General features: G+C 37.7%; 1 long non-coding RNA gene across 1 annotated transcript; it reads left to right on the top strand.

The window, feature by feature from the left end:
• The first annotated feature begins 204 nt into the window (after nt 1–204).
• LOC309795960 lies at nt 205–19,181 on the top strand. The gene is made up of 3 exons (XR_014292395.1): nt 205–307; nt 4,753–4,782; nt 19,106–19,181. It is a non-coding gene; the product is annotated as an uncharacterized lncRNA (long non-coding RNA).
• The last annotated feature ends 7,742 nt before the right edge of the window (nt 19,182–26,923 follow it).

Genomic DNA, 26,923 nt, shown 5'->3' on the forward strand with positions numbered 1-26,923 from the left:
TGGGCTCCTAATTTCTGGCCAAGTTGAAAATGCAGCCGACCGCCCCCACACTTCCAACTTCAGAAACAGAACTTTGTGGCCCAGCGGAGTGCGAGGGAGAGTGAAAAATGCCCTGCTCTTCCCCTGTCAATCGAAATAACCACTCCCCCCTTGCCCTCCCTTGCCTCCAGCCTTGTTTCCATATTCCCACCGGCCGGATTTGGGCTTTGAAAGGGTGAGAAGAAGAATGAGAGAAAGAGCAGGGCTGTGCCAGCTCCCTGCAGCAATATAGCGACTTGGAAATGACGGGGTCAATGAAAACATCTCGGTGAGTATTCCCACAGTTGTAAAGTGATCTTCAAAGGTGTGGTGGCAACACTCGGTCAACCCCAAATGCCCTCAGGAAAACTCACATTCTCATATTTGTTAAAAAAAAAAAAAGTATAAATTCTCCTTCTGAAGTGTATAATTTTCCTTCTAAAGCTCAGATAATCCTAAAGTTAAAAAAAATAAGTAAAATGTTTGACAAAATGGAATAAGATAAAGGCATCCATTTTTCTATAGGACTACACATTACAACTTGGCAGAAGTATGTCCTAGCAGCTATGACCCTCCTGCAAGCTAAAAAGTTTGGGTTTCAACAATTTACAAGGAAGTCTTACTGAATTCATGAGCGAATGGTATCTTGTCATTTGAGTTTCAAAAGTTTGGGTTTATTCTCAGAAGTATGAGGTAAACCTGGTACAAGGGGACCTGGGAGTTAATTTAGTCTTGGACCCCTAATGTTTGTTGAGCCCTAGGTGAAACTTAACTTCATGGCTGGTTCCAAAATGAAGAGATCTGAGGCAAAGTTAGAGCTGCAACCCTAGCCCCTGAGGCTTCTGTACACGTATGATGAATGAGGGAATTAATAGTAATTGTTTACCTTTGGCGAGCCTTGAGTTTTCATTATCTCATTTACTAAATGAATATCTGTGATGGATGTGTTCAGTCAAATATGCCTTGCAAATGTGCACTGAATCTGATTACTCACAGCGCTAAACAATAGCAAATGCACAGCAGAATTTTAAGATAAGGGTCCTGCCCTCAAGGAGATAACCACAGAGCCTAAGAAAGAAAACTAGCATTCTATAAACAATTTGAGATTATAGTTAGAATGTGCAGCCAAACACTGAGTGCAGTAGTCAATGAGAGAAAGTCTGTGGTATGTAGAAAGGGCTGGATTAGTCAGATTAAGGAGGAAAGGAATTTAAACTGGGCTTTGAAGGGTAGGGAGTGGGATGAAAGAAGCAAAGATGAAGAAAGACATTTGAAGGAAACAAAGTAAAACCAAAGTGCAGCAGCAGGAATAGAGTGGTTAAAGTAAATAAGATGAAGGATTGGAGCCCTTTCCCCCATTTTCTGAAGTAGTTTTTAAATGTTCTGGTTGAAGTATCAGGGTGGTAAGGTAGAGAGGGAGAGGTGGTTTCGTGAGAATAAAAGCCTTCATGGAACATCTGCCTCTGTTTGCCACTGAAAGAAAGTTCATGTATTTATTAGAAAGAAAAGCAACATCCATAATACTTGGAATAACTTGTGAATTCATGTCAGAAAGAAAGTATAAAGAGTATAGTGTTGGAAATTTTCACAAAAGTAGACAAACCACAGTGTTGTGAGCATTTTTCCTTTTTTTTTTTTGCATTAAGACCATTTCAGGTGATTGCCCTCAAGGCTTTTTCACTAGTAATCCTTCTGTTTTGTATGAGCTGAAAGGCTGGTTTTAAAATAAATGGCTGTGATACCAAAATCTGATAAAGAGTACACAAAAGAGAAATCTATAGGTCAATCTCCTTTTGGATATAATATAAAATTAAAATACAATATTAACAATAGAAACTAGAACTACATTGCAAATGATATGCCAAAGTTAAGAGGAATTATGCCAGGTATATAAGAATAATTCAATAATAGAAAACTTATTCATATAGTTGACTATATTAATAAGTCAAAGGAGAAAAGCTGTGTGTGTCTTAATTGATAATGAAAAGGATTTTGTAAAATCCAGCATCACTCCTTAATAAAAATTTTTAAAGAATGTATTTTTATATCAAAGCCAGAAACTTGCTGAATAATGAAACACTGTACTTATTCCTGCTGAAATCAGGAACAAGGCCAAGAACGCCCACCATCACACCATTAAGGCAATGACAGCCAATGAAATTAGATATGGAATAGAAACAAGAAATTAAATACTGAAAGTGTTAGGATTGTCATCTGTTTTCACATTATATGAAAACTCCAGGGATCAATAGAAAACCTTTTAGAAGTAATAAAAGATGAGTTAGAGTAACATTTTACATTTTGGTAGACAAAACCAAGAAGTGGTACAAGTTACAGTCATCCTAATACATATGGAAAGTTTGATAGTGTGCTCTGTTTCTTCACACCCTCACCAACACAGTATCATCAAACTTTTTGATCTTTGCCAGTCTAATAGATACAAAATGCTACCACATTACAGCTATAATTTCCATTCTCCTATGAGCATCTTTTTATATGCTTACAAGCCATTCTATTTTCTGTTATCGAAAATATTATCCCATGTTTTCTTCTAGAACTTTTATAGCCTTCACAGTTTATTCTTTGATCCATATGGAATTTATTTTGGTGGCAGCAGCAGCTATCCATTTGTCCCCCGAAACCTTAAAAGAATTTGTAAATTTTACTACATAACATGTAAAGCTTCTATAGAGTAATAAAATGACAATGAATATGATATTTACAAAAGAAGAAATTCAGAAAAGTAATGAATATTTAAAAATAAAACAACTGTATAAATAAAAATTAAAACAAAATGAGATATTTATAACTATCAAATTAGAAAAATATTATCAAATTAGAAAAATACTTTTAAAGACATATCTGATATTGGTGAAAATATGTGAAATAGATATTGTCTCATCATTATTGGTAGGATTATAAGTTGGCTTATTCCATTTGGGAGTGCAACTGCAGTGTCTTTCATAATTTATAATGTTTATAACCTTTAACTTACTCCATTTTAGAAATTTATCCTATAGAAATATTTATACACATAACCAGAGATATGATCAAGAATATTCTTTGCAGTATTGTTGATAGTCATAAAATTAAAAATAGCTGGAGAGGGTGTGGAGAAAAGGGAACCCTCTTGCATTGTTGGTGGGAATGTAAATTGATACAACCACTATGGAGAACAGTATGGAGGTTCCTTAAAAAACTAAAAATAGAACTACCATATGACCCAGCAATCCCACTACTGGGCATAAACCCTGAGAAAACCATAATTCAAAAAGACACATGCACCCCAATGTTCATTGCAGCACTATTTACAGTAGCCAGGTCATGGAAGCAACCTAAATGCCCATCGACAAAAGAATGGATAAAGAAGATGTGGTACATATATATATAATGGAATATTACTCAGCCATAAAAAGGAACGAAATTGGGTCATTTGTAGAGACATGGATGGACCTAGAGACTGTCATACAGAGTGAAGTAAGTCAGAAAGAGAAAAACAAATATTGTATATTAACACATATATGTGGAATCTAGAAAAATGGTACAGATGAACCAGTTTGCAAGGCAGAAATATAGACACAGATGTGAAGAACAAACATATGGACACCAAGTGGAGACAGTGGGGGGGCGGTGAATTGGGAGATTGGGATTGATGTGTATACACTAATATGTATAAAATAGATTAATAGGAACCTGCTGTATAAAAAATAAATAAAACTAAAAACAAAGTAAATGTCCATAATGGTGGATTGCTTAAATTAACTATGGTCACCCACATATATTACCTAGTGACAAAATCAAGTGGCCATACAGAATGATCTGATTTCTGTTCAAAAGTACTTATATCTATATATAGGGCGATATTTGTACTGTTAACAGTGGTTTCTATGAGGATTTTTATTTAAAATCATCACAACAAGCATGTTTACTTTTGTTTTTTGTTTTTTTTAAATTCACACTCCATTTCTTTTATTTATTTATTTGTTTCTTTCTTTATTTATGGCTGTGTTGGGTCTTTGTTGCTGCGCACGGGCTTTCTCTAGTTGCGGCGAGTGGGAGCTACTCTTCATTGTGGTGCGCAGCCTTCTCACTGCGGTGGCTTCTCTTGTTGTGGAGCACGGGCTCTAGTTGTGTGGGCTTCAGTAGTTGTGGCATGCAGGCTCAGTAGTTGTGGCTTGCAGGCTCTAGACCGCAGGCTCAGTAGTTGTGGCTCACAGGCTTAGTCGCTCCACGGCATTTGGGATATTCCCAGACCAGGGCTCGAACCCGTGTCCACTGCATTGGCAGATGGATTCTTAACCACTGTGCTACCAGGGAAGTCCCATGTTTACTTCTGTATAAAAAGTCAAGGGGGTTAAAAGACAAACTGCCAGCTGGAAAATAAGTTAGTCCTGGGGATGTAGCGTACAGCAAAGGGACTATAGTTAGTAATACTCTATTGTACATTTGAAAGTTGCTAAGAGAGTAGATCTTAAGAGTTTTCATCATGAGAAAAAAATTTTGGTAAATTAATTAAATTTAAGTTAAATTAAAAATTCAGGGACTTCCCTGGGGGCACCTCAAAGGTTGAAATGAATTCTAGGCTAATCTAAATCTGTAAATAGCAGTCTTTTTCCAGCTGGCTTCTTATGTTCATCTCAATATAAAATATTTGTATTCTGGCTTGTACTAACTATGCTAGTGTTTTTTTTCCACCTTTAAACCCAGAAACATATTATCCTTTCTTGCTTACAGAGTAAGGACTGCGATGGGAACTTTGCCCAGGTGAGAATCAGAAGCAAGATAAGTAATCCACCAAAACATGAGCAGGTAACTGGAGCACAAACTCTGACAGTGCTTAAGGAAGACTTTGTGAGGCAGTACTAACACTTCCAAGTGAACCAAGAATTAGCTAGGGAAAAAATGCAGCAATGGAAACCAGATAGGACTACAGTTACCCTCAGATCCATTGAATAAGCAGGTTATTTTCTTTTGGTGGTAGCTGAACTCTCTTTAGAATGTGAGAATTCCCCTAGGATGTAGAGTTACATGACAGCAATGGCAAAGATAACTCTAAACATTGGGAGGCAGCCTTGTAGCTCAGTACACTGAAAGAGCACAGCATTTGTACTCAGAAGACCTAAGTACAAATCTTGGCAAGTCACCTAACTTCTTTGAGCATCATTTTCCTCTTCTATAAAGTGAAGGAAATAAGAATAGCTGATATATTCCACATATAATAGCCTGTAATGTTCTTTCAGTATTCAATAGGATTACATGAAATACGTGTATGAAAACGATTTGTGAACTTTAAAGCACTGTTTTAAAAAATCAAATAACAGCAATAACCAAGGCTGTACAGATTTTTGGAATTAGTGTTTTAGTCTAAATGAGAAATAAATTTTATATAATCTCTTTCATTCTGAAGACAAACTTTAGAAAATATTTACTAGGTGCCAGGGCTAGCCAGTCCTATGAAAGGTTGAGTCAAAAAAATTTAATTGTGGTGCTTCTGTATCTTCTGCTTTTCTTTGCTGGCCAGATTCTTGGCTCTTTTCCAATTTCCCCCTACTGGCCCCAAACTGACCAGGGCTTATTAGTTACTCTGATTAGGGCTGGCACCCTGTTAGGTTAAAAGCATTCACCCTACTCCTGCTTGATTTGCCAAGTACTCTACCTGACTCAAAATAGCTCTCCCCTGAATGCCTCAGCTGGTAATTCTCACTTTTAGTCACTAATGAGTTAAACTACAAGGTGTTAACTTTAAAAGTTTGAAGTTTTACCGTCAAAAGTTTGAAGCTTTACCTTCCAGCTTTCTCTCTTTGCATATTAATATGATTGATTTATCAGATTAAGTAGTTGTCACTTTAAACCTGGAGGGTGAGAGATACTGGAGAGGTAAATTTTAATTAATGAAGGGGAAGGAGGAATGAGGGGAAGCTAGTTTCATTATGAGTGGAAGAGAAAGAATGAGAGAAAGGAATTTGGTGGGGAAGAGGTATGTAGTATGAGGGTGGCCCTTAGGGCTGATGATCCCAAGGGAGGGGATCAGAGAAGTATATGTAGTACTAAAGGGGTGCGGCACTGAAGTCAAACTGCCTAATTCACAATTTTTTCTAGGGCTGGCCCTGTCTGACTCATTTCTACTACTTGCCCTGGCAGGTTATGTAACCGCCTCTTCACTTTGGTTGAAGGGAGTATGGCAAATAAGCACAGCCCTTCTGCTTTTTGAAACTTAGCCATGTCTCAACATACACAAAGTAATTTAATGTGAATATGCTGTCATCTAAATCTGACCTACTGGGACTTGCCTTAGGATTCATGACTGTTAATCTTGATTTTTTTGTGTGTTCCCAGAAATGGAAACCAAATCAGAAGTTAAGCTTTCTAGTTTATGTTTTGTCTTAAAGAGGGTGATTTTACACTGTCTGATGAGAGCGAACTGCTGCACAAGAAAAGGTGCTGTTAGGTGGAATTGGAATGTTTAATAAAATAAAGGATCACTTTGTAAAAAATTTCTCAAGAGTTGATTGCCTTGATTTTTTCATTCTCCCCTGTAATGTCTAAAAGAAAACTTAGGAGGAAAATGGTCTTATTTATGGAAACTGGTTATCAGTTTAGGGCAAAATCCAGGCTTATGATATCATATAAATGGGAGAAATATTGAACCTGCCACACTTTACAACCACATGAAGAGAGGAAATTTGTCTTGGAGAACTGAAGCTAAGCAGTCCTTTGGTTCATCTAAAAAGTTAAAGTAGGGAACTGTAAAAAATTATACATATATAACTTAGGCATTTTACTTTTACTAAAAACCTGTCATTATGCATTCATTAGCAAATCTTTTGATGCTGTGTCAAGGCCTTTCTGACCATGAATCTGCTGTTTAGAGTTCCAGGTTGTCTTTTTTACATAAACCCTTCTCATATGCAAAATTTACAATTTTCTGTTTTGTTTTTTGTTAAAGGAAACATAGAACCTAAGGATACTCATGAAATAATATGACTTAGACTATTTCTATATTTGTATAATATATTCCAGTTTTCTTGCTTCCGGTAATTTGTGGCAGTAATTTGTCTTTCTTTTCTTTTTTTTTTATTGTTTATAATTATTTCTTTTTGTTTTGTTTTATTATATTTTTTACCTTATTTTAAGGATGGGTATTCTTATTTCTGTAAACATGTCATTTCAATTTGCATAGAATTTGTATCAAATCTGTAGACTGCTTTGAATAGTATGGACATTTTAATTTTTTAATGCCTTCCAATCCATGAACATGAGATGTCTTTCCACTTATTTGAATCTTATCTATTTCTTTCAGCAATGTTTCAGCCTCCTTTCTGTAGCATTCAACTTTTAAAAATTGTTGTAAAATATATATAACATAAAATTTACCACTTCAACTTCATTTGCAATAGGAAAAATATCTTTTACACTTATACTTAATAAAGTATATAAAATTTAAATTACCTAATTACATTAGCAAGAATAACTAACATTAAGAGTTTGGAAAACTAAAACAATTGATTTTTATGTAAGCTTCATAAGGGCAGGATTTTTGTCTGTTTTATTCACTCCTGTGTCCCTAACTGCTAGAACGATGCCTGTCACATAGTAGGTACTCAGACACTATTAAGGGAATGAATGAATGGCTCTTAGTAGTTGTAACAGCTGGAGTAAGAACAAATGTGCGTATACAATGATATAGCCCATTAGTAAACCTTCAAAGGCCACAGACCTTAGTCTGTGTGTCTTACAGAGGGAATGGAGAACATTAATCTCATGGTTTGACTAAATGAAGGTCATTTAATAGCGCTTCTATTTTACTTTGAAAAATTCCTGTGTAATGCTGAACACAGTATCTTATACACAATGTCTTCAGAAAATATTAATCTTTGTTGATTGTTGGCTGATATCACTCTACTGAGGGAGGGAGAGAGAAAAAGGAAGAAGGGCAAATAGAAGAGACATTAATATTGCATATAGTGGGAGGGAGACGCAAGAGGGAGGAGATATGGGGATATATGTATATGTATAGCTAATTCACTTTGTTATACAGCAGAAACTAACACACCACTGTAAAGCAATTATACTCCAATAAAGATGTTTTAAAAATAATAATAATATTGCATATATAGTCTTGGACTGTGGAGAGGGAAAGAGACTTTTCTACTCTCTCAAAACAGTTACTAAACTTTGCCATTAATATGAACTCAAAGAAGAATGAACTTTATTGCCTTTGATAAGAGAATATACTCCAATTACTTAGGTTTCAATAAGCATTCTCTTGCTTCATTGTACTTTGAATGATCTTCCTTTCTCTTGTCCAGTTCTCTTAATGGGAAGTCTTCTCAGTACCACCAATGGCGATTTGAATTAGATGAAGAGTTAAAGTATCTGTTAGCTAACAACCTGTTAGCCAAAAATCATTCTTTAAAACTCTCACCAGCTTGAGGTATGGACTGGATTCGAGTTACATTAATAATACAAATTTAGCCCCTTCCGCTCCCACAGGGCCCCCAGACTCCTGAAAACGTCTCACCTACTTCCCATATTTCCAGGATTCCCCAAGAGATAGTTCATATGTCCTCTGTAATGTTTGTCTTTGTTCTTGTCCTCAAACCTTCTCCTGAAAGTCTAATGCCTGAACATCACTTGCAGTAGGGAGCTTGCCGCTTCCACCGCTGCTGATATCTCCAGAAGAGAATCCATTCTGGTCTCAAGGGGATTATCTCTCAGTGCTCCCAAAGCTGCTCACCAATGAACAAGAGCTGGTCTGGGCTCAACTGTAGAAGCAAGGCCACCATTGTGCCATACTTTGTCACTTGGTTCTTGAAGCAGCATTGCTTATGTTCATTATATCACAAGGTCTCTGATGAAATTAACTACTTTATGTGGATGGGGGCAAAGGGAGGTAGTCACCATGCCATGCCTTTCCCTTTACTGTCATCACCCTACACATACATGCACTCACACACATACTACTCTTTCCCTTGAACCAAAAGTAAAAGCACTTCTGTGCATAAACTCATTCAAATAGACGCTTTGAGAGATCACCAGCCCTCCCTTTCAGCAAATAGCCAGACTCTGATAATCAAAATACTGCAGGAGGATGAGATGAGGATCAGTATCATTCTCTTTAATTAAGATAAGAGAGCTGTCTTACAGTTAAAGCCTAGTCATTGATTTTGGGCATCTGACCATGTTTTTCTCCATAAATATGAACTCTTTGAGGGCAGTGCATCAAATATCTATTGACTCCAAGTAATAGAATATCTGATAAGAAGTGGCTTAAACAAAAAGGGTTATTTTTCTCACATGAAACCAGGTGGTAGGGCAACTGCTTCTGATGTTCAAGCCAGGGTCACTGCAATTCTATTTGTTTTCCTCTTACAATTATAAGAGGACTGCTATAACTCCAGATGTATGATCCTCTTTCGAGACCAAAAGAAGGATGGAAAAGGGTGGGACCAGCCCTGGTTGTTCCTTTTATATATATTTATACACAGAAAATTAAAAGCTTTTCCAAAAAGACTTTGCTCCAGTACTTTTTCACCTACATAATATTGGCCAGAATTGTGTCCTCCTAACTACAAGGATAGCAGGGAAGTAAGTACTTAGTTTTTCTACCCTCAAGAGAAGACAAGCATGGGAAACAGGGTTTGGAAATGGATATTGGTTTATTAAGGCAATCATCAGTGTCTGCTACTTTAGTATCCCCAGCATGGGGGTACTACAATCAGAGTTAAGGTTTAGTGGGTGGTGACAGCAGGGCGAACAAGTCATACAGAAGTATTAACAATGAGATTTTCCATGAATCTTTAAGTAAACAAGAACTTTATGAGCTATTTCAATCTAAAACAAAATTTAAATGAATTATTTGTATTTTAATAATGCAATATTTTAATAAAATAATATATTAATTTTTATATCACCTCAACAATTGTATTAATAACATGTTCAACTATAACTACAGTAGTAAAATCAAAATATAAATGTAAGTTATCAACTAAAATGCAAAAATATAAAAGAGATTAAATTTAAAAATTTTATTTTTGGTTTTAAAAGTGTTTTAAAGTATCCTTGGTTTCTCAGTTAGTATAGAAAATTTCCTATCAAATTACTAGTCTTTCAGGGTCTATAGGTTTAGTTCCCAATTTCTTTTTGATGGTCATCAGTGCCAGGCCACTGCTTCTCTCTTCCCCCACAGTGTCATGTAAATGGGGATTTTTTAGATGACATAGATGATTATTTCAGTCTTGCTCTGGTTATAGATTCAGCTAAGTAAACCACAATAGCTTTGAGGCACAAGAGGCCTGTTTTGGAGGGGAAAACAAAGAGCCAGGGTAGTTAATTTGATATTATCATGAATGAAGTTAAAGTTTGTATAGTTTTGGTAAAACCAAAGTCTTGATAATATTTGCACTATATGTGCAAAAACTGTTGCTTAATTTTGTCTGTTTCATACGACTATTGTAAATCATATATTGAAAATCCTATGTTTATATTAGTAATATGGCATCCAGCCCTTGAAAATAATATAATTTTATAATGTACTTCTAAAAACATAAACAAATATGTATTAGCTATTTTGCCTTGGACATTTAATTTTGTTCTTCCCAATAGGGATTGTTTTTTACTTTGAAAGAGCTAGAGATTACTTTTGGCTTATTTTTCTATTTTTTCATAAATGGATTGGATATTTGTTATTACTTTCACTTTCACAGTTGATAAATATTTCTTGTACTTTTGAAGAGAAAGGAAAAACTTTCAGATTTACTATGATGCTTCTGAGAATTCCAATTATACTTGACACCTGATTAATGATATTTTAACAAAAAATTAATTTCTATTTGGGCATCAGTTCTGCAAATCTTTTGGTTCACACGCCACTTCAGTGTTTGAAGAGTGATTTACCATGTTTTCATAATTTCTAGAAACTTATCAGTGCCAACTAGTAACATACAAGGACATTCAGTTCAACTGTTATGTTATGCTTTTATTCCTATTAATAATGTTTTTTAAAATTGATAGTCTCTTCAAAGCTACAGATATAGATTGTATAAAGAGTTTCAAATTCTTACATCTCAATCTTCACCAAAATAGCACACATATGCATGATGACAAACAAATCAAAGAAAGATAAGTTGTCTACACAAAACTGAACAAGAGTGAACATACAAATTTGTTCAGACAGAACACCCATTTGGGGGGATTTCATGTGACTGAAATATCATTGATGGAGTTTTGATAAAGTGCTTGCTGTTTTTCTTTGTTTTTAATTTCCTGCTTGTGAATATACATAATTTTCAAGGAAGAATCTTGATTTAATTTTCCTTATTAGAGAGCTGATAAAATCTATATTTTACAGTTCTTATCATTTTTTTTTCTTTTTTTTACAGACTTCTAAATGAATCTCAGGGGCTTCCCTGGTGGCGCAGTGGTTGAGAGTCCGCCTGCCGATGCAGGGGACACGGGTTCGTGCCCCGGTCCGGGAAGATCCCACATGCTGCGGAGCGGCTGGGCCTGTGAGCCATGGCCGCTGAGCCTGCGCGTCCGGAGCCTGTGCTCCACAACGGGAGAGGCCACAGCAGTGAGAGGCCCACGTACCGCAAAACAAAACAAAAACAAACAAACAAAAATGAATCTCGGGACTTCCCTGGTGACGCAGTGGTTAAGAATCCACCTGCCAATGCAGGGGACCTGGGTTCGAGTCCTGGTCCGGGAAGGTGCCACATGCTGTGGAGCAACTAAGCCCGTGTGCCACAACTACTGAGCCTGCGCGCCTACAGCCTGTGCTCCGCAACAAGAGAAGCCACCGCAGTGAGAAGCCCGCTCACCACAACGAAGAGTAGCCCCCCCGTGCACAGCAATGGAGACCCAATGCAACCAAAAATAAATAAATTAAAAAAGAAAAAATGAATCTCTTTATTCACGCATTTTGAAAGTGGTTATTTTGTGATTCACATGCTAAAAATATGACAACAGTAGTTATATACAAACCATTCTTATGGTGTTCATATATATAAGCATAGTAACTAAACATCATCTCTTTACATTTTTAAAAAATTTATTTGTGGCTACGTTGGGTCTTTGTTGCTGCGCGGGGGCTTTCTCTAGTCGCGGGAGCGGCTATTCTTCGTTGCAGTGCGTGGGCTTCTCATTGCTTATCCCCTCTTGTTGTGGAGCACAGGCTCTAGGCGCATGGCTCACTGGCTCTAGAGCGCAGGCTCAGTAGTTGTGGCGCATGGGCTTAGTTGCTCCGTGGCATGTGGGATCTTCCCAGACCAGGGCTCAAACCCGTGTCCCCTGCATTGGCAGGTGGATTCCTAACCACTGCGCCACCAGGGAAGCCCATTATCTCTTTACTTTAAATACACTTTTTTTTTTCTGGAGTTTTTGAATTTTATTTATTTATTTTTTTATACAGCAGGTTCTAATTACTCATCAATTTTATACACATCAGTGTATACATGTCAATCCCAATCGCACCCCACCCCCACCCCCCGCAGCTTTCCCCACTTGGTGTCCATACATTTGTTCTCTACATCTGAGTCTCAATTTCTGCCCTACAAACCGATTCAACTGTACCATTTTTCTAGGTTCCACATATATGCGTTAATATACACTATTTGTTTTTCTCTATCTGACTTACTTCACTCTGTGTGACAGTTTCTAGATCCATCCACGTCTCAACAAATGACTCAATTTCGTTCCTTTTCATGGCTTAGTAATATTCCATTGTATATATGTACCACAACTTCTTTATCCATTCGTCTGTCGATGGGCATTTAGGTTGCTTCCATGACCTGGCTATTGTAAATAATGCTGCAATGATCATTGGGGTGCATGTGTCTTTTTTAATTATGGTTTTTTCTGGGTTTATATATTTTGGAAATTAATCCTTTGTCCGTTGATTCGTTTGCAAATATTTTCTCCCATTCTGAGAGTTGTCTTTTTCAGCTTGTTTATAGTTTCCTTTGCTGTGCAAAAGCTTTGAATTTTCATTAGGTCCCATTTGTTTAGTTTTGTTTTTATTTCCATTACTCTAGGAGGTGGATCAAAAAAGATCTTGCTGTGATTTATGTCAAAGAGTGTTCTTCCTATGTTTTCCTCTAAGAGTTTTACAGTGTCAGGTCTTACATTTAGGTCTCTAATCCATTCTGTGTTTATTTTTGTGTATGGTGTTAGGGAGTGTTCTAATTTCATTCTTTTACATGGAGCTGTCCAGTTTTCCCAGCACCACTTATTGAAGAGACTGTCTTTTCTCCATTGTATATCCTTGACTCCTTTGTCATAGGTTAGGTGACCATAGGTGTGTGGGTTTATCTCTGGGCTTTTATCTTGTTCCATTGATCTATGTTTCTGTTTTTCTGCCAGTACCATATTGTCTTGATTGCTGTAGCTTTGTAGTATACTCCGAAGTCAGGGAGTTTGATTCCTCCAGCTCCGTTTTTTTCCCTCAAGACTGCTTTGGTTATTCAGGGTCTTTTGTGTCTCCATACAAATTTTAAGATTTTTTGTTTTAATTCCATAAAAAATGCCATTGGTAATTTGACAGGGATTGCATTGAATCTGTACATTGCTTTGGGTAGTATAGTCATTTTCACAATATTGATTCTTCCAATCCAAGAACATGATATATCTCTCCATATGTTTGTGTCATGTTTAATTTCTTTCATCAGTGTCTTACAGTTTTCTGCACACATGTCTTTTGTCTCCCTAGGTAGGTTTATTCCTAGGTATTTTATTCTTTTTGTTGCAGTGGTAAATGGGAGTGTTTCCTTAATTTCTCTTTCAGATTTTTCATCATTAGTGTATAGGAATGCAAGAGACTTCTGTGCATTAATGTTGTATCCTGCACCTTTACCAAATTCATTGATTAGCTCTAGTAGTTTTCTGGTGGCATCTTTAGTATTCTCAATGTATAGTATCGTGTCATCTGCAAAGAGTGACCGTTTTACTTCTTCTTTTCCAATTTGTATTCCTTTTATTTCTTTTTCTTCTCTGATTGCCATGGCTAGGACTTCCAAAACTATGTTGAAAAATAGTGGTGAGAGTGGACATCCTTGTCTTATTCCTGATCTTAGAGGATGTGCTTTCAGTTTTTCACCATTGAGAATGATGTTTGCTGTGGGTTTGTCGTATATGGCCTTTATTATATTGAGGTAGTTTCCCTCTATGCTCACTTTCTGGAGAGTTTTTATCATACATGGGTGTTGAATTTTGTCAAAAGCTTTTTCTGCATCTACTGAGATGATCAGAAGGTTTTTATTCTTCAATTTGTTAATATGGTGTATCACATTGTTTGATTTGCATATATTGAAGAATCCTTGCATCCCTGGGATAAATCCCACTTGATCATGTTGTATGATCCTGTTAATGTGTTGTTGAATTCTGTTTCCTAGTATTTTGTTGAGGATTTTTGCATCTATATTCATCAGTGATATTGGTCTGTAATTTTCTTTCTTTGTAGTATCTTTGTCTGCTTTTGGTATCAGGGTGATGGTGGCCTCATAGAATGAGTTTGGGAGTGTTCCTTCCTCTGCAATTTTTTGGAAGAGTTTGAGAAGGATGGGTGTTAGCTCTTCTCTAAATGTTTGATAGAATTCACCTGTGAAGCCATCTGGTCCTGGACTTTTGTTTGTTGGAAGATTTCATTTCAATTTCATTACTTGTGATTGGTCTGTTCATATTTTCTATTTCTTTCTGGTTTAGTCTTGGAAAGTGATACCTTTCTAAGAATTTGTCCATTTCTTCCAGTTGTCCATGTTATTGGCATAGAATTGCTTGTAGTAGTCTCTTGGGGTGCTTTGTATTTCTGTGGTGTCTGTTGTAACTTGTCATTTTTCATTTTTATTTTGATTGATTTGTGTCCTCTCCCTCTTTTTCTTGATGAGTCTGGCTAGTGGTTTATCAATTTTTCTTATCTTCTCAAAGAACCAGCTTTTAGTTTTACTGATCTTTGCTATTGTTTTCTTTGTTTCTGTTTCATTTATTTCTGCTCTGGTCTTTATGGTTTCTTTCCTTCTGCTAACTTTGGGTTTTGTTTGTTCTTCTTTCTCTAGTTCCTTTAGGTGTAAGGTTAGATTGTTTATTTGAGATTTTTCTTGTTTCTTGAGGTAGGCTTGTATAGCTATAAACTTCCCTCTTAGAACTGTTTTTGCTGCATCCCATAGGTTTTGGATCATTGTGTTTTCATTGTCATTTGTCTCTAGGTATTTTTTGATTTCCTTTTGATTTTTTTCAGTGATCTCTTGGTTATTTAGTAAGGTATTATTTGCCTCTAAGTATTTGTGTTTTTTGCATTTTTTTCCCTGTAATTCATTTCTAATCTCATAGCGTTGTGGTCAGAAAAGATGTTTGATATGATTTCAATTTTCTTAAATTTACTGAGGCTTGATTTGTGACCCAAGATGTGATCTATCCTGGAGAATATTCCATGCGCACTTGAGAAGAAAGTGTAATCTGCTGTTTTTGAATGGAATATCCTATGAATATCAATTAAATCTATCTGGTCTATTGTGTCATTTAAAGCTTCTGTTTCCATATTTATTTTTATTTTGGATAATCTGTCCATTGGTATAAGTGAGGTGTTAAAGTCCCCCACTATTATTGTGTTACTGTCGATTTCCTCTTTTATAACTGTTAGCAGTTGCCTTATGTATTGAGGTGCTCCTATGTTGGGTGCATATATATTTATAATTGTTATATCTTCTTCTTGGATTGATCCCCTGATCATTATGTAGTGTCCTTCCTTGTCTCTTGTAACATTCTTTATTTTAAAGTCTACTTTATCTGATATGAGTATTGCTACTCCAGCTTTCTTTTGATTTCCATTTGCATGGAATATCTTTTTCCACCCCCTCAGTTTCAGTCTTTGTGTCCCTAGGTCTGAAGTGGGTCTCATGTAGACAGCATATATATGGGTCTTGTTTTTGTGTCACTCAGCGAGACTGTGTCTTTTGGTTGGAGCATTTAATCCATTCACGCTTAAGGTAATTATCGATATGTATCTTCCTATGACCATTTTCTTAATTGTTTTGGGGTTGTATTTGTAGGTCCTTTTCTTCTGTTATATTTCCCACTTAGAGAAGTTCCTTTAGCATTTGTTGTAGAGGTGGTTTGGTGGTGCAGAATTCTCTTAGCTTTTGTATGTCTGTAAAGCTTTTGATTTCTCCATCGAATCTGAATGAGATCCTTGCTGGGTAGAGTAATGTTGGTTGTAGCTTCTTTCTTTTCATCACTTTAAGTATATCACGCCACTCCCTTCTGGCTTGTAGAGTTTCTGCTGAGAAATCAGCTGTTAAGCTTTTGGGAGTTCCCTTGTATGTTATTTGTCATTTTTCCCTTGCTGCTTTCAATAATTTTTCTTTGTCTTTAATTTTTGCCAGTTTGATTACCGTGTGTCTCAGTGTGTTTCTCCTTGGGTTTATGCTGTATGGGACTCTCTGCGCTTCCTGGACTTGGGTGGCTATTTCCTTTCCCATGTTAGGGAAGTTTTCGACTATAATCTGTTCAAATATTTTCTCTGGTCTTTTCTCTCTCTCTTCTCCTTCTGGGTGGGACCCCTATAATGCTAATGTTGTTGCGTTTAATGTAATCCTGGAGGTCTCTTAGGGTGTCTTCATTTCTTTTCATTCTTTTTTCTTTATTTTGTTCTGCAGCAGTGAATTCCACCATTCTGATTTCCAGGTCACTTATCCGTTCTTCTGCCTCAGTTATTCTGCTATTGATTCCTTCTAGTGTAGTTTTTATTTCAGTTATTTTATTGTTCATCTCTGTTTGTTTGTTCTTTAATTCTTCTAGGTCTTTGTTAAACATTTCTTGCATCTTCTCTATCATTGCCTCCATTCTTCTCCGAGGTCCTGGATCATTTTCAGTATCATTATACTGAATTCTTTTTCTGGAAGTTTGCCTGTCTCCACTTCATTTATTTGTTTTTCTGGGATTTTATCTTGTTCCTTCATCTGGTACATAGCCCTCTGCCTTTTCATCTTGTCTATCTTTCTGTGAATGTGGTCTATCGTATTTTTGATAGCACATTATTCTTTTTAACCTCTGGAAAGTTGTAAGGGGCAAATACCTTCTCTGCTTATTTAATTTCTGTTTTAATTTCTTCTAATTATTTTATATACGTTGAAATTTTTTCTTTCCCTGTTTTCTGGGGGGGGGGTTTGTTTGTTTTTTTGTGGCTGCACCGAGCAGCATGCGGGATCTTAGTTCCCTGTCCAGGGATAGAACCCTCGCCCCCTGCAGTGTCTTCACGACTAGACTGCCAGGGAAGTCACATCATTCCCTGTTTTAAGGCGTTCAGCTGATCTTCTCCTTTCTTTTAGTAGTCTTTTATTTGAGACAAGCGTATGCCTATATGACTTAAAAAATTCAAGCAGATGTGTTGCAATGACTTGTGACTATCTGCTGGGTCATCTCTCTATTTTCAAAGTAATTTCTTTTCTCACTTGAAATAAAAGGGACTCATAAATTTAATATATATCCCAAAGACAGTATTAATTTGCATTGGAATAGAAAACCATTCATTCAAATACTATTGGCCATAGAATAGTGGTTTTACTGAGAGCATAAAATAGGCTTTGGTCTTTGGAAGAATCTTGGAAGGGCCACAGAGAAACTCACTCTCCTTTGATTTCACAGCTCCAGGCCAAATCAGCCTTACTGGAGCAGTGTGAAGAGTAGTATTCCCGAGTTAACTTGGTGGATGGTTGTTATGTGCTGCATTTTTCTTTCTCTCCTCTACCAAGTCCCCATTCTGAGCTCCACTTAAAGAAATATGTTTCCAGCTGAGCAGTCCAGGTTGCATAGGGTTGGGGGATGGGAAATAGATAGTAGAAAGAAGGTGGGAGGGTTTAAGTATTTACACAGTTCTAAGCCCCTTAATTTCCCATTAAAATCTTGTTGAAAACATTTGAATTCAATGTGTTTACTTAAGCTTTTAGCATTTGTTTTATGATCTTTGACTATATCAAGAATGATTTTTTAATATAAGAGATTAAAATCTTTGATAAAGAAGCTTATTATTGAAATTTTAAGTAATTACTATTTAGCAGTACAGAAAATGATAAAAAAAATTAGCCACGTTTTAAAACCACTGATTTATTTTTATTTAATACAAGGGATATTATTAGGTCTAATTGTGACTTTGTTTCCAAACATAGTATTTGTTTAGGTACAAATTTTTATTGAGTTGGCTTAAGTAGTAACTTTTTTTTTTTTTTTTTGGCTCTGCTGGGTCTTCATTGCTGCATGCAGTCTCTTCTCTGGTTGCAGCGAGCTGGGACTACTGTTTGTTGCAGTGCACGGGCTTCTCATTGAGGTGGCTTCTCCTGTTGCGGAGCACAGGCTCTAGGCATGCAGGGTTCAGTAGTTTTGGCACACAGGCTCAGTAGTTGTGGCTCATGGGCTCTAGAGTGCAGGCTCAGTAGTTGTGGCGCACAGGCTTAGTTGCTCCGCGGCATGTGGGATCTTCCTGGACCAGGGCTCAATCCCGTGTACCCTGCATTGGCAGGCGGATTCTCAACCACTGCGCCACCAGGGAAGCCCACCTAGTAACTTCTAAAAACATAGAAAATGTACACTTGATTTTAAAAATATTTTTCTTTTAGTGTACCTAAGAACTGAAAAACTTTTTTAAATTGTTAAATAATTATTTAATAGTTGTTAAATAATTGTTAAATAATAATTACATCTCTTTAATAGAGACATAATCTCCCTGGACTTAAATTTTCTCATTTGTTATACAATGAGTGTTTCTAAGATGGCCAGACTTTAGCTACCATAATTAAATTTTATTCGAAGTATCTTTATGTGAAATAAAGCAAGAAATAGAACAGTGCATATGGGAAATATAAGGAAATATATATATATATGTACATATCTCGATTTGCTTGTATTTACATGAAGAAATACTAAGAGAATCCATGCTGTTACAAATGGTTACCTCTAGGGGACAGGGAGGAATGGACTGAATGTGGACAGCAGCAGAAGCAGCACTAATTACTGTATACATTTTGATGTCTTTTTTGCTTTTTTTTTTTTTTTTTTTTTGCGGTACACGGGCTTCTCACTGTTGTGGCCTCTTCTGTTGCAGGGCACAGGCTCCGGACGCACAGGCCCAGTGGCCATGGCTCATGGACCCAGCCGCTCCACGGCATGTGGGATCTTCCTGGACTGGGGCATGAACCCGTGTCCCCTGCATCAGCAGGTGGACTCTCAACCACTGCGCCACCAGGGAAGCCCCTCTTTTTTGCTTTTTGAAAATGTGAAATTACATAGTCAGGGAGAAAAACAGGCACACATACAGAACCTTAAACAGAGATAGCCAAAGGAAGAAAATAGAGTTTGGGGGAGGAAATAGAGATGGGGAAGATTCTTGCAGATGGCTTTTGTTTTCTCTGAGAATAAAGAGTGAGGTAATCTATTGATCCAATCTGTTGCTCTAGTAGTGACATGAACTTGGCATCTTCCTCTTCTCTGCAGTATATGCTGTTAAGTTAAAGATGTATTGTTACTGGTACAAGATATTGAGGGGTTTGGTGAGCTTCCAAGTTAGATTTGTATTTTCTGTACAGATTTTTAAAGATTGCATGATATTTATGAATTTAAAAATAGTTATTAAAAATAAGTCATCCCTCGGTGCTTTCACTGCCAGGCCCTGGGTTTGATCCTGCAAGCCACGTGTCATGGCCAAAAAATAAAAATAAAAAAGGAATAATAACAGTCATCCTTATTTCACTTGCTTTCAATGTTTGTTTGTTTGTTTGTTTTAAATAACTTCATTGTTCCTCTATTATGGATGCTTTTATATATGTAATGATAGAGTTGGTAATCTAGCATTATCTAGTAAAGCTGTTTATTCTTGTTTGCTTATAATTAGGTTTGAAATAGTTTTTCCGTTAGGAATCCAGATCTTCAGGATTTTCTGTCTGAAATGCTTCATTATGTTGCAAGTTAGAACTTGATATGCAAGATGTCAATCAAGATGAAAGTTCTCTTTTTGTGTATTCTGTCCTTCATGAATATTTTTCCTTCCTTCCATTTATTCAACCAAAATTTACTGAGAGACAGCTCTTATAAAATGCGTATTACTAAACACTTCGAAAATATGAGAAACAATGATTAAGTTAAAATTAGTCTATGATTTGAATGCTCATAACCATTTTAACATTTAAAAATAAATATAATTCACGTAGTTCTTCAGACCTTCTACAACAAGAACAACAAAACCTAATAACCAACAACTAACAACACACACAAAAATATTCTATTGGCCTTTACTCCCTACCCAAGGTTATCGCTCCATACAGGCAACTACTTTTAACTTTTCCAGCTCTTTCTTCTGATATTACCTTCATGTTTCTAAATGACATGTTTGAGCTGCTATTGACAGTCAACGTAGTAAGGTGGCAAGAGCTGCTAGGATTCAAATCCCAGCTCTGCTACTCACCATTTCTGTTCATCTTGTCGGTGTCTCTTAACAGGCACAATTGACATTTTGTGCCAGATAATTTTTTGTTGTGTGGAGCTATCCTGTGCATTGTAGGATGTGTAGCAGTATCCCTGTTCTCTACCAATTAGATGCCAGTAGCACCCTCACCCCACCTATAATGACTAAAAATGTCTTCAGGCATTGCCAAATGTAACCCCCAGCTGCGAACCACTGGTCTTGGGGAAGTTAACTAAGTTTTCTGTGACTTTGTTCCCTCATCAGCAAATTGGAATTAATGATAGTACCAACCTGGTAATTCCCTGGCATCCAGTGGTTAGGACTCCACGCTCTCACTGCCCAGCGTCCAGATTCAATCCCTGGTCAGGGAACTAAGATCCCACAAGCCGTGGTGTAGTGCAGCCAAAAAAAAAAAGTAATAGTACCAACTCATGGAGCCAATATGAGGATTAAATGAATAGCATTTGTGGAGCATTTACTGCCTAGCACATAGTAAGTATTCTATAAACATTTGCTAAATAAATGCAATTACAGTAAAAAATTTTCAGCTTTATGTTTCATCCATTAGACTTTTTTTTTTTTTTTTTTTTTTTTTTGCGGTATGCGGGCCTCTCACTGTTGTGGCCTCCCCCGTTGCGGAGCACAGGCTCCGGATGCGCAGGCCCAGCGGCCATGGCCCACGGGCCCAGCCGCTCCGCGGCATATGGGATCCTCCCAGACCGGGGCACGAACCCGTATCCCCTGCATCGGCAGGCGGACTCTCAACCACTGCGCCACCAGGGAGGCCCCATCCATTAGACTTTTATTCCTCCCATTTTGCCTATACAATTATCATTATTTTTGCTTATGTTAATATTCAACATTTATGGGTCTTCTCTGGTGGTCTGGTGGTTAAGAATCCACCTTCCAATGCAGGGGTTGTGGGTTCGATCCCTGGTCGGGGAACTAAGATCCCACATGCCACGGGGCAACTAAGCCTGCACTGCAACTACTGAGCCCATGCGCTCTAGAGCCTGTGCACCACAACTTGTGAGAAGCCCTTGCACCACAACGAAGATCTGAGGGCTGCAACTAAGACCTGACACAGCCAAATAAATAAATATTAAACAAAATGAAGCTTGGGTTTTACAGTATCAGACATGCATTTAAAAAAATATTCCACCTTTATAGTGACTATGACCATGTCATTGCTCAAAACTGAGCCACATATTGTATTAGTATATTCATTTATATTCAGAATATTCCTTTTCTTGTACTATTTTCTTTTTCTCTTAGAGTAAATAATTGTCTCTTTTTTGTTTATCTGCCCAGTTTTCTATGTAGCTAAATATCTCTAAATTGTCTATTAGAAACACAAATCTGCTCTCAGTAAGATTGGACACATTAGGCAAATCAACTAATTTTCTGGAGAGCTACCTGATCTGATTGCAGAGGTAGGGAAAGAAGAACCCACTGGATACATTTGATTCAAAATATTTCTTCCTGTGATGACCGCCCCCACTGCCCCATATCTCTGCTCTCTCTTTGTGGAACTACCATCAATCACATGCTGATCCTCTAATTTTCTTATGTTCTCCCCCGACCCCCTTCTTAATTTTCTGCTCTTTTTTCCTCTATTTTCTGGAAAAAATTTTAATGTCATTAAAAAAATTTTAATTACAGGAACTCTTTTAAGTTCTTCGAATAATTCTTTTAAAAATATACAGTGTTGGGCTTCCCTGGTGGCGCAGTGGTTGAGAGTCCACCTGCCGATGCAGGGGACACGGGTTTGTGCCCCGGTCCGGGAAGATCCCACATGCCGCGGAGCGGCTGGGCCCGTGAGCCATGGCCGCTGAGCCTGCGCATCCGGAGCCTGTGCTCCGCAACGGGAGAGGCCACAACAGTGAGAGGCCTGCGTACCCCCCCCCCAAAAAAACAAAAGTGTTGTGTTATTTTTCCTAGGGCATTTTATCTCATTGAAGGTACCAATGCTACTTTTGAATATTTTCTCTGTTCATTGTACTCTCTTTTTTCCACGTGCCTTTTTTTCCCCCTGTTTATTTTGGTCTTATCTTTCATGTTAGAGTCTCCTCTCAAATGTCCTAGAATCCTTGTCTATATTTTTATGTTTGAATGAATTGCTACACCATAACCAAGTGGGGATTATTCCAGAAATGCAGAGTTTGCAATTTGAAAAGCAATCAATGTAATTCACCATATTAACAGGCAAAAAAAGAAAAAAAAATATGATCATCTTAGTATACGAAAAGGTTTGAAAAAACTTTAATAGTCACTCATGATTAAAAAAAAAAACACTCAGCAAATTATGAAGATAATGTCCTCAACTTGATACACTAGAAAAAAAACTAGAGTTAATGTCATACTTAACGGTGAAAGATGTTTAGTTCTAAGATCAGGAATAGCAAATAGGTCTCAGCTCAAATTATTTATGTTAAATATTGTATTGGACACGCTGGTCAGAGCAGTAAGGCAAGAAAATAAATAAAATGCACACAAAACAGAAAGGAAGAAATAAAACTCATATTTTCAGATAGCATTATTGTCTCCCTCAAAACCCAAAAAGCCACAAAAGAATTTACCAAAATTAATGAGTGTATTTAGGTGGTTCACTGGATACAAAATCAGTTATATTTCTGTATATTTGCCATAAGCAATTAGAAATTGGAATATTAAAAGTATCACAACAGCATCAAAACATGAATATTATGGAATAAATAAGAAAATGTGGAAGATTTATACACTGAAAACTATAAAACATTGGTGAGAGAAATGAAAGAAGACCTAATAAATTGAGAGATATGCCATGTTCATAGATTGAAAGACTTGCTCTTTTCTAAGATGTAAATTTATCTCACGTTTGTCATAGAATCAATGCAATTCAAATAAAAATTGAGGCAACTTTTCAGGTAGAAATTGACAGGCATACTCTAAAATTTGTTTGGAAATGCAAAGGATCTAGTACAGGAAAAATTATTTTAAAATAGAAAAAGTGAAAAGTCTCATACTACCTGATTTCAATACTTATAAGGCTACAGTATTCAAGACAGTGCAGTTTTAGAGTAAGGATAGACATACAGATAAAGAGAACACAGGGACTTCCCTGGTGGTCCAGTGGGTAAGACTCTCTGCTCTCAATGCAGGGGACCAGGGTTTGATCCCTGGTCAGGGAACTAGATCCCACATGCATGCTGCAACTAAAAAAAACATGCCGCAACCAAGATCCTGTGTGCCACAAGTAAGACCCGGCACAGCCAAAATAAATAAATAAATAAAAAATAAACACAAAAAGATGCCCGCATAACCATGGCCAAATGGTTTTCAACAAAGATGACAGGGTGATTCAATGATGTAACAGATTTTCAACAAATGGTGCTGACACAATTGAACATCATATGCAAAAAGTTGAACCTGAAACTTACCTCTATTATATAAAAAAATTAACTTGAAATGTATCATAGACCAAAATGTGAAAGCTATAAAAATTTTAGAAGAAAACATAGAAGAAAATTCTTGTGACCTTTGGTTAGCAGAGATTTCTTAGGACATAAAAAGCATGATCCATAAAAGAAAAATATTGATAAATTTTATCAAAATTAAAACCTTGTGTTCTTCAAAAGACCCTCTTGCAAAAATGAAAAAGAACAAGCCAAAGATCGGGAGAAAATAGTTGTTAAAAAGACATCTGATTAAGAACTTATATCCAGAATATATAAAGAACTCTTAAAACTCAATAATGAGAAAACAGGGCCTCCCTGGTGGCGCAGTGGTTGAGAGTCCGCCTGCCGATGCAGGGGATACGGGTTCGTGCCCCGGTCCGGGAGGATCCCATATGCCGCGGAGCGGCTGGGCCCGTGAGCCATGGCCGCTGGGCCTGCGCATCCGGAGCCTGTGCTCCGCAACGGGAGAGGCCACAACAGTGAGAGGCCCGCATACCGCAAAAAGAAAAAAAAAAAAAAAAATAATGAGAAAACAAACAACTTTTAAAACTGAGCAAAAGTTTTTTGTTTTGTTTTGTTTTGGTTTTTTTTTGCGGTACGCGGGCCTCTCACTGTTGTGGCCTCTCCCGTTGCGGAGCACAGGCTCTGGACGCGCAGGCTCAGCAGCCATGGCTCACGGGCCAGCCGCTCCGTGGCATGTGGGATCTTCCCGGACTGGGGCACGAACCCGTGTCCCCTGCATCGGCAGGTGGACTCTCAACCACTGCACCACCAGGGACGCCCCAAGCAAACGTTTTTAACAAACATATCACTAAGGAAGATATCCAGAAGGCATACATAATTATTCATGACTTATGAATGAATAATTCATTGATTAGTGAATAATTAACACAATTGTTCACTTGGTTTAATGTTCTGTTGCTAACTTGAAATTCTTTTTTTTTTTTTTTTTTTTTTTGCGGTACGCGGGCCTCTCACTCTTGTGGCCTCTCCCGTTGCGGAGCGCAGGCTCTGGACGCGCAGGCTCAGTGGCCATGGCTCAGCTGCTCCGTGGCATGTGGGATCTTCCCAGACAGGGGCATGAACCCGCGTCCCCTGCATCGGCAGGCGGACTCTCAACCACTGCGCCACCAGGGAAGCCCTCTTTTTTTTTTTTTTTAAAATAAATTTATTTATTTATTTTTGGCTGTGTTGGATCTTTGTTGCTGTGTGCGGGCTTTCTCTAGTTGCGGTGAGCGGGGGCTACTCTTCGGTGTGGTGCGCGGGCTTCTCATTGTTGTGGCCTCTCTTCTTGTGGAGCACAGGCTCTAGGCGTGCGGGCTTCAGTAGTTGTGTCACATGGGCTCAGTTGTTGTGGCTTGCAGGCTCTGGAGCTCAGGCTCAGTAGTTGCGGTGCATGGACCTAGTTGCTCCATGGCATGTGGGATCTTCCCGGGTCAGGGCTCGAACCTGTGTCCCTTGCATTGGCAGGCAGATTCCTAACCACTGCACCACCAGGGAAGCCCTATCTTGAAATTCTTAATAATTTAAAAAATTAAATTATTAATATTTGGCTGCACTGGGTCTTTGTTGCTGCGCTTGGGCTTTCTCTAGTTGCAGCAAGCAGGGGCTACTCTTCACTGTGGTGTGCAGGCTTCTTATTGCGGTGGCTTCTCTTGTTGTGGAGCATGGGCTCTAGGCATGCAGGCTCAGTAGTTGTAGCTCGCGGGCTCTAGATCGGAAGCTCAGTAGTTGTGGTGCACAGGCTTAGTGGCTCCACGGCACGTGGGATCTTCCCGGGCCAGGGCTTGAACCCGTGTCCCCTGCATTGGAAGGCGGATTCTTTTTTTTTTGCGGTACGTGAGCCTCTCACTGTTGTGGCCTCTGCCGTTGCAGAGCACAGGCTCTGGACGCGCAGGCTCAGCGGCCATGGCTCACAGGCCTAGCGCTCCGCAGCATGTGGGATCTTCCTGGACCGGGGCACGAACCCATGTCCCCTACATCAGCAGGCGGACTCTCAACCACTGTGCCACAAGGGAATCCCTGGAAGGCGGATTCTTAACCACTGCACGACCAGGGAAGACCCCAAAATTCTTAATAATTTTATCTCTGAACTTGTGTATTACAGTTAAAGTCTGTTGAAACACTGGAATATGTGCAATATATCTGCTATTACTTGCTGCCCATTCACATACAGTGTTCAAGATGCCCCATAAACACATAATTACAGTGCCTGAGAATTTAGTGAGACTCAACTGTGGTAGAAGTAAGCAAGTTAATGTCTATGACCAAGTGGGAACAGACAAACCCTAGAAGCCACATTTTCTGTTTGAACCAGAATTGTTTCTAATGCAGAAAGAAGGCAGTGACATTCTAAGTAACACAAATGAGCATGGAAACCTGTCATAGTCTTTCTTACTCCTGTTACTTTGCAGTATTTGTAAAACACTTATGGTGAAAGTGATGACACCAATAAGCCAGAAGTAGAGAGTATTGGTAGAATGTATGCATATCAAGACTTGAAATAAATAATTAAGTTAGTTTTATGTATCGGTTCCACTGTTTTGGTAAGAACAAAATACATATGCATGTATGAGCTACAAAATACAAATTGAATAATTTTGGTGATTCTGTATATGAATTAAATGTTCTCATATTTGCATTTAAAACTGGTATTGTACAATACAAAGATGAATGGTGAAAATCAAGGTAATAATTTAAATTAAAAATTTTTCTTTCCTTAGAAAGTGTTAAATAGCAAATACAAACACCATAACAAGTTGAAAGAGAGACTGAGAAAGATAGGAAAAAACTTTATATTTTAACATTTTTAGTGACCCTTTTTTTCCCCTGCTTTCTGAATAGGGGGCCTGACACATGGCATAGCTGACCATGTAAAAATTATACATTTAAATACATTTAAATTGTACATTTAAAAATTTATGAATTAAATTATACATTTACTATATGATCAAGAAATCATTTGTTGGGCTTCAACAGTTATCAGAAGATATCCAGCCAGATATCCCAGAATGCTACAGACAGT

The sequence above is a fragment of the Mesoplodon mirus genome (genome assembly GCF_964341445.2).
Source record: "Mesoplodon mirus genome assembly, chromosome: 2".
In the NCBI taxonomy this organism is placed as follows: Eukaryota; Metazoa; Chordata; class Mammalia; order Artiodactyla; family Ziphiidae; genus Mesoplodon; species Mesoplodon mirus.